General features: G+C 40.6%; 1 long non-coding RNA gene across 1 annotated transcript in view; it reads left to right on the top strand.

Annotated features, from left to right (window-relative positions):
• Positions 1-5,518, top strand: part of LOC149458013 (uncharacterized) — a 58,043-nt gene extending 52,525 nt beyond the window's left edge. The window contains exon 4 of the long non-coding RNA XR_016313530.1: positions 1,793-5,518. This is a non-coding gene — a long non-coding RNA (uncharacterized LOC149458013). The remainder of the gene's footprint in view (positions 1-1,792) is intronic.
• Positions 5,519-15,300: the final 9,782 nt, after the last annotated feature.

The following is a 15,300-nucleotide window of genomic DNA, read 5'->3' as shown; positions in this document are numbered from 1 at the left end:
AGCCCCATACACACGATGAGAATATTTAAAAAATGATCATCCTTTTTTTTTTTTGCATGCTAGTTTCATATCAAAAGTGAAAAGGTTACTGAAATTAGGAAAATTCTTGTACAACAGAAAGAAAATGCATTTGTATTGTATTTTCAGACAAAAACTGTATTGACTAAAGGAAAATCGTATGATCTGGTATTGTACGAGAAAAATTTTCGTGCTTGTAACTTCAACTAATTTTGGATGAAAGATATGTACTAACGATCAGATTATCATATGATCGCTTTTTTTGTATGATTTTCTGATCATGTGTACAAGGCTTCATTTATTTTTTTTGTGCCCTAAAATTAAACTTTAGTGCATTTTACTGAAATTTTGCATTTCCTACGCCTTTGCGGCGACATGGCGTAACATAAAAAACTGGAGTTATCACAATTTTATTCCTTATGCTGTCTACTTTCAGATAAAATATGTTTTTTTTTGTTTAATCTTCAGGCCAACATGTATACAAAAACACTCAAAAACATCTCTGGCAGCAAAGGGGTTACACATTTCATATATTTTCTATTGGGAATAAAATATGTTTTTATGATATTTGCAGATCATTGCATTCTGTTTTTATATAGGTTTTTACACAGCGTCCCAACTTTTTTGGAATTGGAAATTTAGTGCCAATTGCCCATACTCACCTGCCCTTTGCGCCCCTGCCATTCACATCTTCCAGGGTATGGGGAGTATATTACTTGATGCTTATCTCATCAACTGTACTTGAAGATTATAAAGTTGACCAACGGTAAGATTAGGTAATGACGTTTTATAAAGTGAAACATTAAGTGAATTATTAGTAGGCATATATTGTAAGTTATTATTGAGGCGCTTATCCAAATCCATTTTTTTTGTTTTACTTTCAAAATTTTTATTTAGCTTTTCCATATTTTGTTCAGTGTAACTGTCTTGCTTTAGACAGTTGTTGGCATGAGATTTCAGCTACATAGGTTGTGCATTGTTTTCAGTGAGTTGGATGACTTATAGACTTGCCCAGTGAGAAGGAGCAATAAAACACAACTGTGTACCACTTCAATGCAAGAAACAGAGCCTGTGTATGTACTGAATAAATCATGTTGCCATTGTATGCATAAATAATTTCAATGCATTCAAATAAACAAGGTTTTAAAATATTACCAACATGAACATTATTGATAAATGTGTTTGCACCAAGCTGATCTCTTTTATATGGTTTTCTAAGAAAAAAAAAATAACTGCATATTCCCTTTAAATTAACTGTATAGCCAGTTTTTGTTTAGTTTTTCATAGAGTATGGAAGGGTTAAACACCTAATAGGCTATTATTTTGCAATCTGTATCCTGCTGGGGAGATTTCCCTTCACTTCTTCTCTTGGAGATATAACTGGAAGTGTGAAGAAATCACCCCAAAGTAAGGGGAAAACCATCTTAGACAGTTGTCACCTATTGGAACATCTCCCCACAATTCCTGTTCTGGTGACAACTCTAAGCTATAGTATTTCCCATCACTTCATAGCTCCGTGACAGTGGCCACCAAGATGAATAAAAGGGTGAATCTTCCCAATAGGGACACAGGCAGTAGTAAAAATTTGTCAGAAGATGTAACCCTTCCCAACTCTGTCCAAAATGAAACAAAATGTTTTGCATTACAGTTTAACCGCTTTACCACTTACACCTATATCCTCTCTATGGACCAGAGAATATTTTTTTTTTGGAATGCTATCACTTTATGCTCTCTTATCAAGGATCTAGACTAATTGTTGTATCTTTCATCTTAGGAAATGACCAAACGATGCTGCAGATTTGACACCGAATATATTATGGCACATCTTACATTATAAGTTTTCCTTTTTCCAGATCGAGAAAACATTCCGAACCAATGTAACAATTCAAATTCTATATTCAATCTCTAATTACTATATAACTTCATTGTTGTAAATTACACACACGTATATCATTTAGAGCTTTATTGTATAGAATTTAGATTATGTTGTCTACTACTCACTGGTCAACTACTGTTGGAACACAAAAATTTGCATTAACACCATGATGAAGGATTTACATCACTGGAACCTAAAGACACACAATGCTCTCATGTCTATTAATGTTAGATTTCATGAGGATTTATCATATATTCCTTGAAAAATGTATTTATAAAGTGCATTTTCCATCGTTATTTGCTGACATCTTCTCCAATTTTTTTAGGCGGCACAGCTTCTGTACCATATGACTTCTGTGATCATCTCTCACAATGGTCATATGATAGGGAATACGTCCCTTTTGGCCCAATAAAAAGACATGTCTGAAAGCTGTTGGTGACAGGTTGGGCAATGTGCATTATCTCTGAACACAACCTCGGGCAGCCTTAGATGCATATATGTGATGACTGGGCATTAAAAACAACTTTTCTCTTCACACCATATATACATTACATGGTTGGCAAGCGATTCAATGAGATATGAGGTCATTTTGGTTAGAACTTCTTTTAATGTTAAAAAGGACCCGATCTCTGGAAGCTGTGCTAAAAGGGTAAGCAGATGAGTATTCGCTTGTTTTTTCCTGTGGTCTCCCTGCAACTCATCTTTTCCCATTACTGACTTTTCATGCCTCATTCTGCGCTGTGTCTCTGTGTGGAAGTGCTCATCTTGGTGGAGGCAGAGCTTTGCTTCCCTATGTCAGAGCCTCCAGCAAGGAGAACATTGAGCAGGACAGTAGTGACATTACCAGATCTCCCTCCAAATCACATGATACTAGCAGTCAGAGACAGCAGTGCCTTAGATCTCACTCTGCAGATAGGCAGCCATGAATCTGCAGGCTTCGGAGGACTTAGACACCCTCACATACCAGAAAGTGTGCTGCTATTTTTCAGGAGGAACTCAAGGAAAAAAAAACTACATTTTTCAGGGTACTTCTTAGGAACAATTTCTAATTGTTCCTATAGCAAGGCAAATCTTCACTTTTGAGTTCAGGTGCATTTTAAATGCTAGTCTCAGAATCATTGTCTGTATAAAGGAGAAGAATCCACCCTATTCACAATGAATACATCAGGTAGTTGGAAATGTCCTCCTCCTCCTCTTGCAGGAGACAGAGACAGCTAGATAGCTGAAAGAGATGCTTGGAATCAGAAGCAGCTATCAAGCTGTCCAATAAAAATCAAAGTATAATCATGCTAGGTCAAAAGAAAATAATAAATATATGCAAAGCAGCTACTGTGCAATTGTGATACAAATTGTAGGATATTACGGTAAATTAAAACAAACAGCAGCGCATAAATAATGTTAAAAACATCATATAATATTAAATTAAATGTGAAAGTCCATGACAATCCACTTGAGAACAAATGTGCTTTCCTGTGAATTTAGTCAAACATAAACGTGCAGATTCAATCACCTGTTTAGTTATGATGACACTTAAAGAACCACATCCATCCATAGGCAAATGGTGTATACACCCAAACTTAAAAAAGGTTCTAGCACTGTGTAACACCTTTAAAAAGTGGGCTCTTACCAGTGTGAAATCGTCGCCACACACCGAGGCTATGGCAGGCTGATGGTTAATGAAAAAATGCTGGCTCCTACCGGCACTGGTGCGTGATAGCGGCACGTTCAAATTGCCCCCTACGTGTTTCGTCAGAAATGACTTCTAGGCTGGAGCCCCAAGGGAAATGGATATTCCTAAATAAGAACCCATACCATAAAGGTTAATTTTGCAGGAAAATAAATGTTTGTCATTTGGAGGGAATAAATTTACTCGCTAAAATGGAAATGCATGATTCAGACCAGTAAAATCCAAGATGAGGCTCAGAAAACGTACATCCCTGATGGAGAGTCAGTGCAGAAGAATCACTAGTCCAGGGACTTCTAATGCTCCCAACCTACATTATGCTTCAAGCATGGTTTTGGCTTAGTGGCCAATGCTTGCAGTACTATGGTATCCTAACCAGGACACTGCCTGCTTGGAGTTTGCATGTTCTCCCTGTGTTTGCCTGGATTTTCTTTGGGTTCTCTGCTTTTCTCCCCTACTCCAAACACATTCTGGCAGGCTAATTGACACTTGTATGTGTATGTATGCATGTGAGGTAAGGACTGTAGATTGTATGCTCCTTGAGGGCAGCATCTAATGACAATGCACAATATTTTTAAAATGCATAAATTTTCAGCACTGTCATAAGTAAGTAATCTAAAATGCTTGTGCAGACATGACCAGTAGATAGAGGACTTCTGGCTTTGTGACGTAAACACTCCCATAAGCTGCGTGCATCTGCTTGTCTGAAAGTGAGCTTATTCTTTAATGCATGCTTTTTTTTATCTTAGAAATATGAAGGAACGCATTGTTGGTGAAGCTTTTGGCATGTGTTATATATATATATTCAAAAGTAAGTGCAGTGCTAAAGCATAAGTGACAAATGCAATCATAAAGTGCTTATGTGAATAGAAATGTTCATACAATATTCCAGTGAAATAAATCAAATAAAACGTCTCAGATCACATAGAATCATAAAATCATTAAAAAACTCTGAATGTAAATAGTGGATAGTCTGTGGCACTGCAGGTCACAGAAGTGCCAAGTGATATATGTGTGCTTATTTAGCAATAATGGTGATTATACATAGTCCGTGGCACTACAGGTCACAGCAGTGCCCAGTGTTTGTGGAACTACAAGGTGCAGCAATACCAGCTGGGATGCTCGAGAATGCTCATGATCCAACATAGGAATCTACCACCTTATATGGATGTGCACTCACCAGAACGTTACTTATATAACAGCGTTAATGCTGATCCTTATTGGGGGTCACAGAAAGCCATAAATAGGGACCGGACTTCTCCAGGGTCATGGCTATGCAAAATCAACAAAGGATCCTCATAGGGGGAAAGCTCACCACAGGAGCCAAAGGTATGGCAATATAGTGTAGTATTTATTGTAAATTGTTAAAAGCAATCCACGTGGATACAGCAAAGAGTTAAATGCAGTAAAAGCATACCAAAATGGCTGCCGCTCCAAGCTCCGGCCACGGCGGCATGACGTCAGCACGTAAGGCTTCACCCAACACGTTTCGTGTGCATGCATGTCTTCAGGGGCACACTTACTATATTCACTACTAGTATATTGTATGATCACTTTTATTCACATAAGCACTTTATGATTGCATTTGTCAGTGATGCTTTAGCTCTGCACTTAGATTTGAATTGATTACTGTGGGTTTGTTACCTTGCCTTTTCTGCTAGTGGCTACCATATTATCTGCGCTTGCCTCATATCTTGTGTTTTATATATATATATATATATATATATATATATATATATATATATACACATGAGCTATGTGGTTTCCTTTTTTCACTCCTTAGTTAAGGGTGGAGAGTGATTAATGTATCGATAAAATCACAAAATTAAAAGCATTTATTACAATCGTCAAAATGTTTTCCTATGTTAACATGTCATGTTTATATTTTATGTATATAGAACACTTTTATTAGTACTGAAACAATAAATTTTTTATCTTTATGGTTTTTTTTATGTCCCTACTTACATAATATTGGCATAGTGCACAGAGTAGGTGAACCATTTAATTGCCATACCAATAGAGTGTATTGGCAACATCTCTACCACAGTCCCACATCACATGGTTATACTTTTCACTCCAAGTTTGGCCAGAAGCCTCCTAATGTGAACTTATCTGCAAGCAGGAAGACTGGGACACTGACAGATGTTGATGGTCTATTGGGACACTGACAGATGTTGATGAGCAGTGGGACACTACTACAGATGTTGGTGTGCACTGTAACACTGTGACAGATGTTGATGTGCACTGGGACGCTATTGCAGATGTTCTGCCCTGGGACACTGGCAGATGTTGATGGTCCACTGGGGCATCAACAGATGTTGATGGTCCACTGGGATACTCTTGCAGATGTTGTTGTGCACTGGGACACTGTAACAGATGTTGATGTGCACAAGGACACTGTGACAGATGTTGATGGTCCATTGGGAACACCAATAGATTTTGATGGTCCACTTAGGACACCAACAGCTGTTGATGGTTCACTAGGACACGGACATACACTATGGCCAAAGTTTTTGGAGCACCACTCCAAATCATTGGATTCAGTCCATTTGTTTAATTTCCTTGCTACTAAATATTCCACAGTCAACTGTTAGTGGTATTATAACAAAGTGGAAGCAACTGGGAACAACAGCAACTCAACCACGAAGTGGTAGGCCATGTAAAATGAGAGCAGGGTCAGCACATGCTGAGGTGCACAGCACGCAGTGGTCGCCAACTGTCTGCAGAGTCAATAGCTAAAGACCTCCAAACTTCATGTGGCCTTCAGATTAGCACAAAAACAGTGCATAGAGAGCTTCATGGAATGGGTTTCCATGGCTGAGCAGCTGCATCCAAGTCTTACATCACCAAGTGCAATGCAAAGTGTCAGATGCAGTGGTGTAAAGCATGCCACCACTGGACTAGAGCAGTGGAGAGTGTTCTCTGGAGTGACAAATCATGCTTCTCTGTTTGGCAATCCAATGGACACGTCTGAGTTTGGAGTTTGCCAGTAGAACGGTACTTGCCTGACTGCATTGTGCCAAGTGTAAAGTTTGGTGGAGGGGGGATTATGGTGTGAGGTTGTTTTGTAAGGGTTAGGCTTGGCCCCTTAGTACTATTGAAGGGAACTCTTAAGGCGTCAGCATACCAAGACATTTTGGACAATTTCATGCTCCCAGCTTTATGGAAACAGTTTGAGGATGGCCTCTTCTTGTTCCAACATGACTGCACACCAGTGCACAAAGCAAGGTCCATAAAGACATGACTGAGGAAGTTTGGGGTGGAGGAACTTGACTGGCCTGACCTTAACCCAATAGAACATGTTTGGGATAAATTAGACCGGAGACTGCGAGCCAGGCCTTCTCGTCCGACATCGGTGCCTGACCTCACAAATGTGCTTCTGGAAGAATGGTCAAACATTCTGCTAGACATACTCCTAAACTTTGTGGACAGCTTTCCCAGAAGAGTTGAAGCTGTTATAGCTGCAAAGGGTGGGCCAACTCAGTACTGAACCCTATGGACTAAGACTGGGATGCCATTAAAGTTCATGTGTGTGCAAAGGCAAGTATCCCAATACTTTTGGCAATAGAGTGTATGTTGATGGTCCACTGGGACACCAGCAGATGTTGACAATCCACTAGGGACACTGACAGATGTTGATGGTCCAATAGGGACACTGAGTGGTCCCTGACTGGTGACAGTTGGCTGCACTGTGTGGGATCTGTGCATAACTGCACAGTAAAATCAGCAGTTACACACAGATCCCTGACAGACTGTACAGATCACCTCTCCTCACTAGCGCCCTCTGTGTAAGGAGAAGGAGAGCTGATATAGAGACACGTGTTTCTGTTTACCATCACATGATCAGATGGGGCAATGAAAGAGCAAACCTTCCGCAGAGTACAACCATCACAGGTTTGCACTGCTGCCCAGCTCATGAAAGGGAGGACGTATGGCTATGCCCTCTCAGATCAGTACTTGTCCCACCTGGCCATATATCTACAGTGGCTAGATGGGGAGTGGTTAATATAAAAAAAAAATAGTCCCATAATTTGCATCCATTGTCAATCATGTCATTCAGTGACATAGATCCACACCAATTACAATGACTGACACCTACCGAAAGTAAAATATCTAGCTGACCTGCAGACAGGGTTAATTCTGGCAACTGATTGCACCAAATGAAGGGCAGGGTCTCCCAAGAGATGTCATTAACTACTTGTGTTCAGTCCAGATTTTGAGCTCATCACTACTGCAGACATTATACAGGATTGGCTGAGAACATGCTTTTGACGATTGCTAAAGACTACTGCTGTCCCACACCAGCACACATATTCTATAGACCAGTGTTTCTCAACCTTTTTTTCAGTCAAGGCACTCTTTAAAATTACGGACTGTCCTAAGGCACCCCATTCTAAAATGTGAAAAACTATTCTAACACCCAGCATTAGAGGTGATTTATTCTTCCAAAGCAATACACTTTTGCACACTGGTACAGACTAGTATTCCAGTGTTTTTCCTCTCCCTCAGTTTTTCTCTATCACTGAGCTAATGTGACCCCAACACTGATGGAGAGAGGCAGGGGAGGGTCAAACTAGAATCCTATGCAGGCAGCTGACATCTTCCTTATCAACTGACGATGTAATTGGTTGTCAGGATGCTGGCGGCTAGAGGGTTGTAATGGGGCACAATAAAACCCGGTGGCTTTGTGTAACTAAAAGGCAGGCTTGTCCCACCCAATGGCTTGTATACATGATTTTATGCAATTTCTAGACATTTTTCCAAGGCACCCCTGAAGAAACCTCAAGGCACCCCAGGATGCCTGGGCACCCTGGTTGAGAAAGGCTGCTGTAGACTGTCAGCAGGGAATCATGCAGAAAGCAAAGGAATGAGAGGGAAGAAATCACACTTGGTGCCTAGAATAGAGGCAAGTACACAGTATTGAAATATAAGCTTTATTCATTTTTCATTTCAGAGGTTTACAGCCAATTTAAGCCGAACTCAGAGATAAGCAAATATTGCCTAAATACAAGTCATGAGTATTCTTGGTGTGTTTTGTGTATTTATTCCAGATCTGTGCAACAATCCAGTGTGTAACTTTGCCTGTGTGCAGGCAGCTTCCTGTAATAAAGACTGCTGCTCTCTCTTCTCGTGCAAGTTGGCTGGTCTTGTGTCGTTCCCGCTTCTGCCCCTGTAGTTTTCTGCAGGCAGCCTGTAGTGGGTGGAGATGGGCCCTTCCCACAGCTCTGCTCTCTGCACAGGCCATGTACAGCCCATTGATGATGTCACTACTACTTTTACCAGATAATACTTTATATCCATTGTGGTTACCGCGGTATAAGCTGAATTCCAGGTGAGGTCATTTTTACATAGTTATGTTTGACCAATAAACCAAAAATCACAGTGCAAAAGGAAACAAAAAACAGAAACTTGTGAAAATGAAAAAGCAGCAGCACATAAAAAGTACACGGTATACCAAACAGGGCTGGTGCTAGACTATTTTGCCCCCTAGGCAAGAGCAGCTATTTGCGCCCCCCCCAAAAAGAAAAAAAAAAGAACAGTAGAAAATATTAACTCAACAAAACATGAAACTGCTCAATTTCTGTTATTTTGCAAAAATAAGTGCCATAAAATGCCACCAGCACCAATAATGACAAGATCAGTGTCACAGATGTGCTGTATCTGTGGCTGGCAGTGGCAGGGTGACAGTTGCAGTGAGTGGAGGATGATGGACCTGCACTGACAGATCCCAGACTGGAAATCCCCAGGCAATAGAGGGAGATAAAACGCTGTGACAGGCAGCCCAGCCCACACACATACAGAGAACACCTGAACTGAGCGATCCCACACAGGACAGATCCGACACAACATACCACCACCAACACTGACACAGATCAGCAGGCCCAGCAGGCACTAGATAAGCAGGCTGTGGGATCCTGATGATGTCATCACTCACTGGCACATTGCACATGTGATAGAGGGCCAGCTGGGTCACACTCACACAGACACGAGACATCAGAGTCATACATTATCTTCCTCCATAGACGTGGCTCTGCCTTGGCTGATGACTGGGGAGAGAAGGGCTGGAACTCCACAGTGATCAGCAGCCGCCAGCTGGCTTGCAGTAAGGGACTGAGTCTGAGAGGAACACTGGAAGGCGGCTCAGCTGCTACACTAGTCCCAGACACTCAACATCTTCCTCTGTCCTTTCTTCATCTCCTCTGCAGCCCCTCCCCTCAGCTGAAGGATCATTAATGACATGGCGGCATCCCACACAGAGAGAGTGCTGGCCTGTGCTGCACCCAGGCACCCCAAGATGGCAGTGTACCCTAGGCGGCTGTCTAGTTTGCCTAGTGGAAGCACTGCATTTGATAGCAAATATATATGAAACAATCTAAAGCATATGCTGCGCGAACATAGTGATTAAACAATATATTGAAATAAATAAGAAACAGTTCAACATGTAATCAAAGTCCACACAAAGCAATATATCCACCACTGTGCAATAATTTTCAAACGATGTTGCTCTTCAAACATAAAAACATCCAAGTGCTCCTTCCATCATGGTGTATGTATGTGCATACCAAAGTAAGTGTGACTCTCAGCATTAGAGAAGTCAAAACACGCTTTATATGAAGATCCTATGTTCCAAAGCCTCACTTGGATGGACACTCAGCGCTCCTCAGGCGACTTCACAAGTACCCAATAAATGCTCAAAAAGATAAAGGAAGGGAGCAAGAAAGCTCACATAGTGTGAATCTATATATAAAGTTTATTTAAAAATGGTTAATTGGTTAAAAAATGGTTATTTAAAAATGGTTAAAATCACTCACATTCTCATAGAGAAAAAACTGTAAGCTGTCAAAATCTGACCAAGTAAGTAAAGATAATCAAAGTGGCTCTATTTGCTTTTTACCCTAATGCATTCTATGCATTAAGGTAAAAAGCAGCCCACTATCAATTCCCCCTCCCCTCCATCCATAAAAAATGATCTAGCTCCTTTCTCGATCCAGCACTGTCCCACTGCTCTCCCTTCTTGGCCTCGAGGGAGAATCTGAGAGCCATTGGTTCAGCCTGCTTGCTGATGGGACGCCCATAAGAAGAAGGAGTGTACAGAGTGAGCAGGATATTCCGGAAAAAGCGGTAAGGAAACGCTCTGTGCAATACCACCCAGCAGGCAAGTATAACATCTGTTTTATTAGAAATATAATAAAGACAAAAATATATTATAATAAAAAGTATCTTTTTTAATCACTTTAGGTGAAAAATATACACCTATCATGAGTTAGCCTACATCAATTTAACAATTCATCAAAGAAGATATGTGAAATCATAGACTGAAAAAAAGACAAAACTAATGCTGGCCATACACCTATAGAATTTTGTTAAAAATTTTCATTTTTGGAACATTTGTTCTAGTTTCTATGGTTTGTGGGATCAAATCGACGTTTGTGTTCGACTATAGTGACAACAAAATTGGAAGGAGCAGGATGGAAAATTTTTCTCAAACCTGTTTAATACTTCAGTGATTCTATTCAGATAGCAGGCCTGGATACAATTTTAGGGACTTTCGAACAAAATTATGCTCCATGTACACGGGCCTACCCTGACCGCCGGCTGTGAGAAAACGCAAATCGCGGCAACCGCATTACTGCGGTTTTGAGTTTTCCCACAGTCGACAGTCAAAACGTTCCTATCCTGAACATGATTTTTCTGCATTCAGGAGAGGGAGGTTCAGGGGCGGACTGACCATTTGGAAACTTGGGCACTGCACGAGGGCCCGGGGTCAGTAGGGGGCCCCATGAGATGCCCCTGGTACCTTTTTCATAGGCTTTTTTGAGTTTGGGCAAGGACACAGGGGCCCCATGATCCCCTATTGCCCGGGGGCCCCATGAGTTGTAAGTCCGCCCCTGGGGAGGTTTAACCTCACCTAAACTTGGCAGCTCTTAAACTCTGCTAAAAGCATATGGGTACATGGACGCCTAGGCTTTTATGGAGTTGAGTTTAGGAGCTTTGGCAAAAAAATACCAAAAGCTCCTAAAGTTTACATGAAGCCTTGTGTACGTGAAGCCTTAGTTGACTCATGGATTGCATGAAAGGATGTTGCAACAAATGATTTTTCAATGAACATAAAAGTGAAAATCTAACTGGGTAAGCCTGCTTAAAGTATACAGTATGTAAACCCTCACCAACAAACCATTCAGATTAAAATAAAAATGAAAGGCAAACCATTTGTGTATACATTTATAAACATTATAAATACTTTTCACATACCCTCTGTTCTCATAGTGAACTGTGTATTATACTACATTTACTGTACTAAAAGAAATGATATTTAACCTCAGGTAAGAAGAATAAAAATAATCATTTATATTCAATAAACTATTACATAGTGTTTCCAGTTTAAATACAATGTGGTGAAGATCGCCGCCTGCTGCCCTGCTTAGGTATAGCACAAATTTGTTGCAGCAAATATATGGTTCAGAGGGAAGCCAAACACAAATCACATCACTTGTAAAGTATGTGTTACTAAATAATACATATATTTTTAATATCAAACTGCTAAAGAGAAAAAACTTGGCTTGCGCTGCAGGTTAGATATTATATTTAGAGTAAGTGATAAAGCTAAACTGATCACAAAACCCTAAGGATCCATTTACAGTGTTGCATCTTAACAAAAATGCATGTGCTATGGTTCTGTATAATGAAGATAGTGTATGTTTCCATGTCAGAGCTGTTGTGCAATGCATTTTGAAAAATACATGTCTGTATGTGACAAGTGTAATGTTGTGCTCAAATGTTTGCATACCCCAGAAGAAATCCTGTATTCCTGTAATTTTGGCATTGATATTGAAAATATGACTGATCATGCCAATAAACTGTCTTTTATTTAAGGATAGTGATCATATGAAGTCATTTATTATCAAATTATTGTTTGGCTCCTTTTTAGAATAACAAAAATCACACAAATGACCCTGATCAAACGTTTACATACCCTGGATTGTTTGGCCTTGGTACAGACACACAAGGTGACACACACGGGTTAAAATGGAAATTAAAGATTAATTTCCCACATATGTGACTTTTTAAATTGCAATTAGTGTCAGTGTATAAATAATCAATGCGTTTGTAAGCTATCACCTGGATGCACTGAGCAGGTAAGATACTGAGCCATGAGGAACAGAAAAGAACTGTCAAAAGAACAAGATAATGGAACTTCATAAAGATGGAAAATGATATAAAAAGATATCCAAACCCTTGAATATGCCAGTCAGTACTGTTCAATCACTTATTTAGAAGTGGAAAAATCGGGGATCTCCTGATACTAAGCCAAGATCAGGTAGACCAAGAAAGATTGCAGCCACAACTGCCAGAAGAACTGTGCCAGAAGAGCTGTTTGGGATACAAAGAAAAACCCACAGGTAACCTCAGGAGAAATACAGGTTACTCTGGAAAAAGAGGGTGTGGTTGTTTCAAGGAGCACAATACAAGGATACATGAACAAAAATGATCTGCATGGTCAAGTTGCCAGAAAGAAGCCTTCACTGCACAAATGCCACAAAAAGGCTCAGTTACAATATGCCCAACAATTCCTTGACATGCCTCACAGCTGCTGGCACACTGTAACCTCACGTGAGGAGACCAAAATAGAGCTTTATAGTCACAACCATAAACGCTATGCTTGTAGAGGGGTCAACAAAGGTTTGTAGTGACAAGAATGCCTACCCCACTGTGAAACATGATGGTGGCTCACCGATGTTTTGGGGGTGTGTGAGCTCTAAAGATATAGGGAATCTTTTGAACATTGATGGCTAGATGAATGCACCTTGGCATCAGAAAATACTGGCAGACAATTTGGATTCTTCTGCACATGGGACGCTCTTGGACTTTCCAGCACAGCAATGACCCTAAGCACAAGGCCAAGTTGACCCTCCAGTGGTTACAGCAGAAAAAGGTGGAGGTTCTGGAGTGGCCATCACAGTCTCCTGACCTCAATATCATCAAGCCACCTTGGTAGATCTCAAACATGTGGTTCATGCAAGATGACCAAAGACTTGGACAGCTATACCACCTGCAGAATCATAGACAACTTTTACACAAGAGTGCATGCTGTCATTGCTAAAGGGTGGAATATACAGTAATAAGAACTAAGGGTATGCAGACTTTTGAATAGGGTCACGTCATAATTTTACTTGTTGCCATGTTTTGATTTATGATTGTACCATGCTCTCATCACCTACAGATGACTATGAATCCCATAAAAAATAAACAAAATGTGTTTTGCCTGCTCACTCATTTTAAAAATGGTACATACTGTTTATTATCAATTACCCAGGGGTATGCAGACTTTTGAGCACAACTGTAAGTGTCAAGAAGTGTCAAGGAGATGGCAACTGTATTAATACATACTCCTCCTTGATCTTTACTATGGAAAAGGAGGAGTATGATAGACAAGATGATAGTATTAGCAACACAGCAAGGAATGTGAAATTGTGGCTAGCAGAAGCAAGTGTTCTAAAAAGACTAGAAAAACTTAATGTGAACAAATCACCAGGACCAGATGACTTGCACCCAAGAGTCCTCAAAGAACTTAGCCAGGTCATTGCTAGATCATTATTCCTAATCTTTAAGGAAAGCATTTTGACTGGAATGGTAACAGCACATTGGCGTGAAGCAAACGTGCTACCAATATTCATGAAAGGGCCGAGATACATACCAGGAAACTATAGGCCAGCCAGCTTAACATCGATAGTTTGTAAAATGTTGGAGGGGATGATAAAGGACCATATCCAGGAACTTGCAGATAAAAATAGTATCATTAGTAGAAACTGGCATGGATTTATGAAAGATTGTTATTGCCAGACCAACCTATTAAAGCGGGGTTCCACCCAAAAGTGGAAGCTCCGCTTGTTTGGCTCCTCCTCCCCTCCACTGCCATAATTGTCACCTTTTGGGGGGAAGTGGGTACCTGGTTTTGACAGGTACCAGCTCCCACTTCTGGCTCAGTTCTCCGCTGCGAAGTGAACTGGAAGTTAGGCCCCTCTTTCCACCCGAAGTCTCCTGGAAACTTTCATAGGTCCCAGAAGACTGCCGGACCATTCAGGAGGAGCAGCGCGACTCGCGCATGCGCAGTGGGCACCAGGCTGTGAAGTGTGTCACAGCCTGGTGCCCACAGTTGAGATGCCAACACCGTGGAGCAGAGAAGGAGAGAGCATGGACGAGCACATCACTGGACCTTGGGACAGGTAAGTGTGTTTATTAAAAGTTAGCAGCTACAGTTTTTGTAGCTGCTGACTTTTAATAAACACAAAAACAGCTGGAACTCCACTTTAACATTCTATGAGAAAGAGAGCTGTAATCTGGATAAGAGAAGGCCTGTGGATGTAATGTATCTAGACTTTGCCAAAGCATTTGACATGATACCCCATAAACGTTTAATCCACAAATTTAGGTTTTTTGGCATAGACGATATTATACGTGCCTGAACTGGTTACAGGGGCGCACCCAAAGGGTGGTGATAAATAACATACTGTATTTTCTGAATGGTCTGCAGTTATAAATGGGGTATTCCGGGCTCTGTCCTGGAACCAATTCTGTTTAACTTGTTCATAAACGATATAGAGGTTGGTATAAATTGTTCCATTTCAGTGTTTGCTAATGATGCAGTGCTAGGCAGAGTAATAACTTCTCAACACAATATAGAAACTCTACAGGAAGACCTCAATAAAATGGAGGGGTGGAC

This window comes from Staurois parvus, unplaced genomic scaffold (genome assembly GCF_062004578.1).
Source record: "Staurois parvus isolate SC_StPar_1 unplaced genomic scaffold, SC_StPar_1.0 ptg000298l, whole genome shotgun sequence".
NCBI lineage: Eukaryota > Metazoa > Chordata > Amphibia > Anura > Ranidae > Staurois > Staurois parvus.
This window is presented reverse-complemented; position numbering and strand designations above follow the sequence as displayed.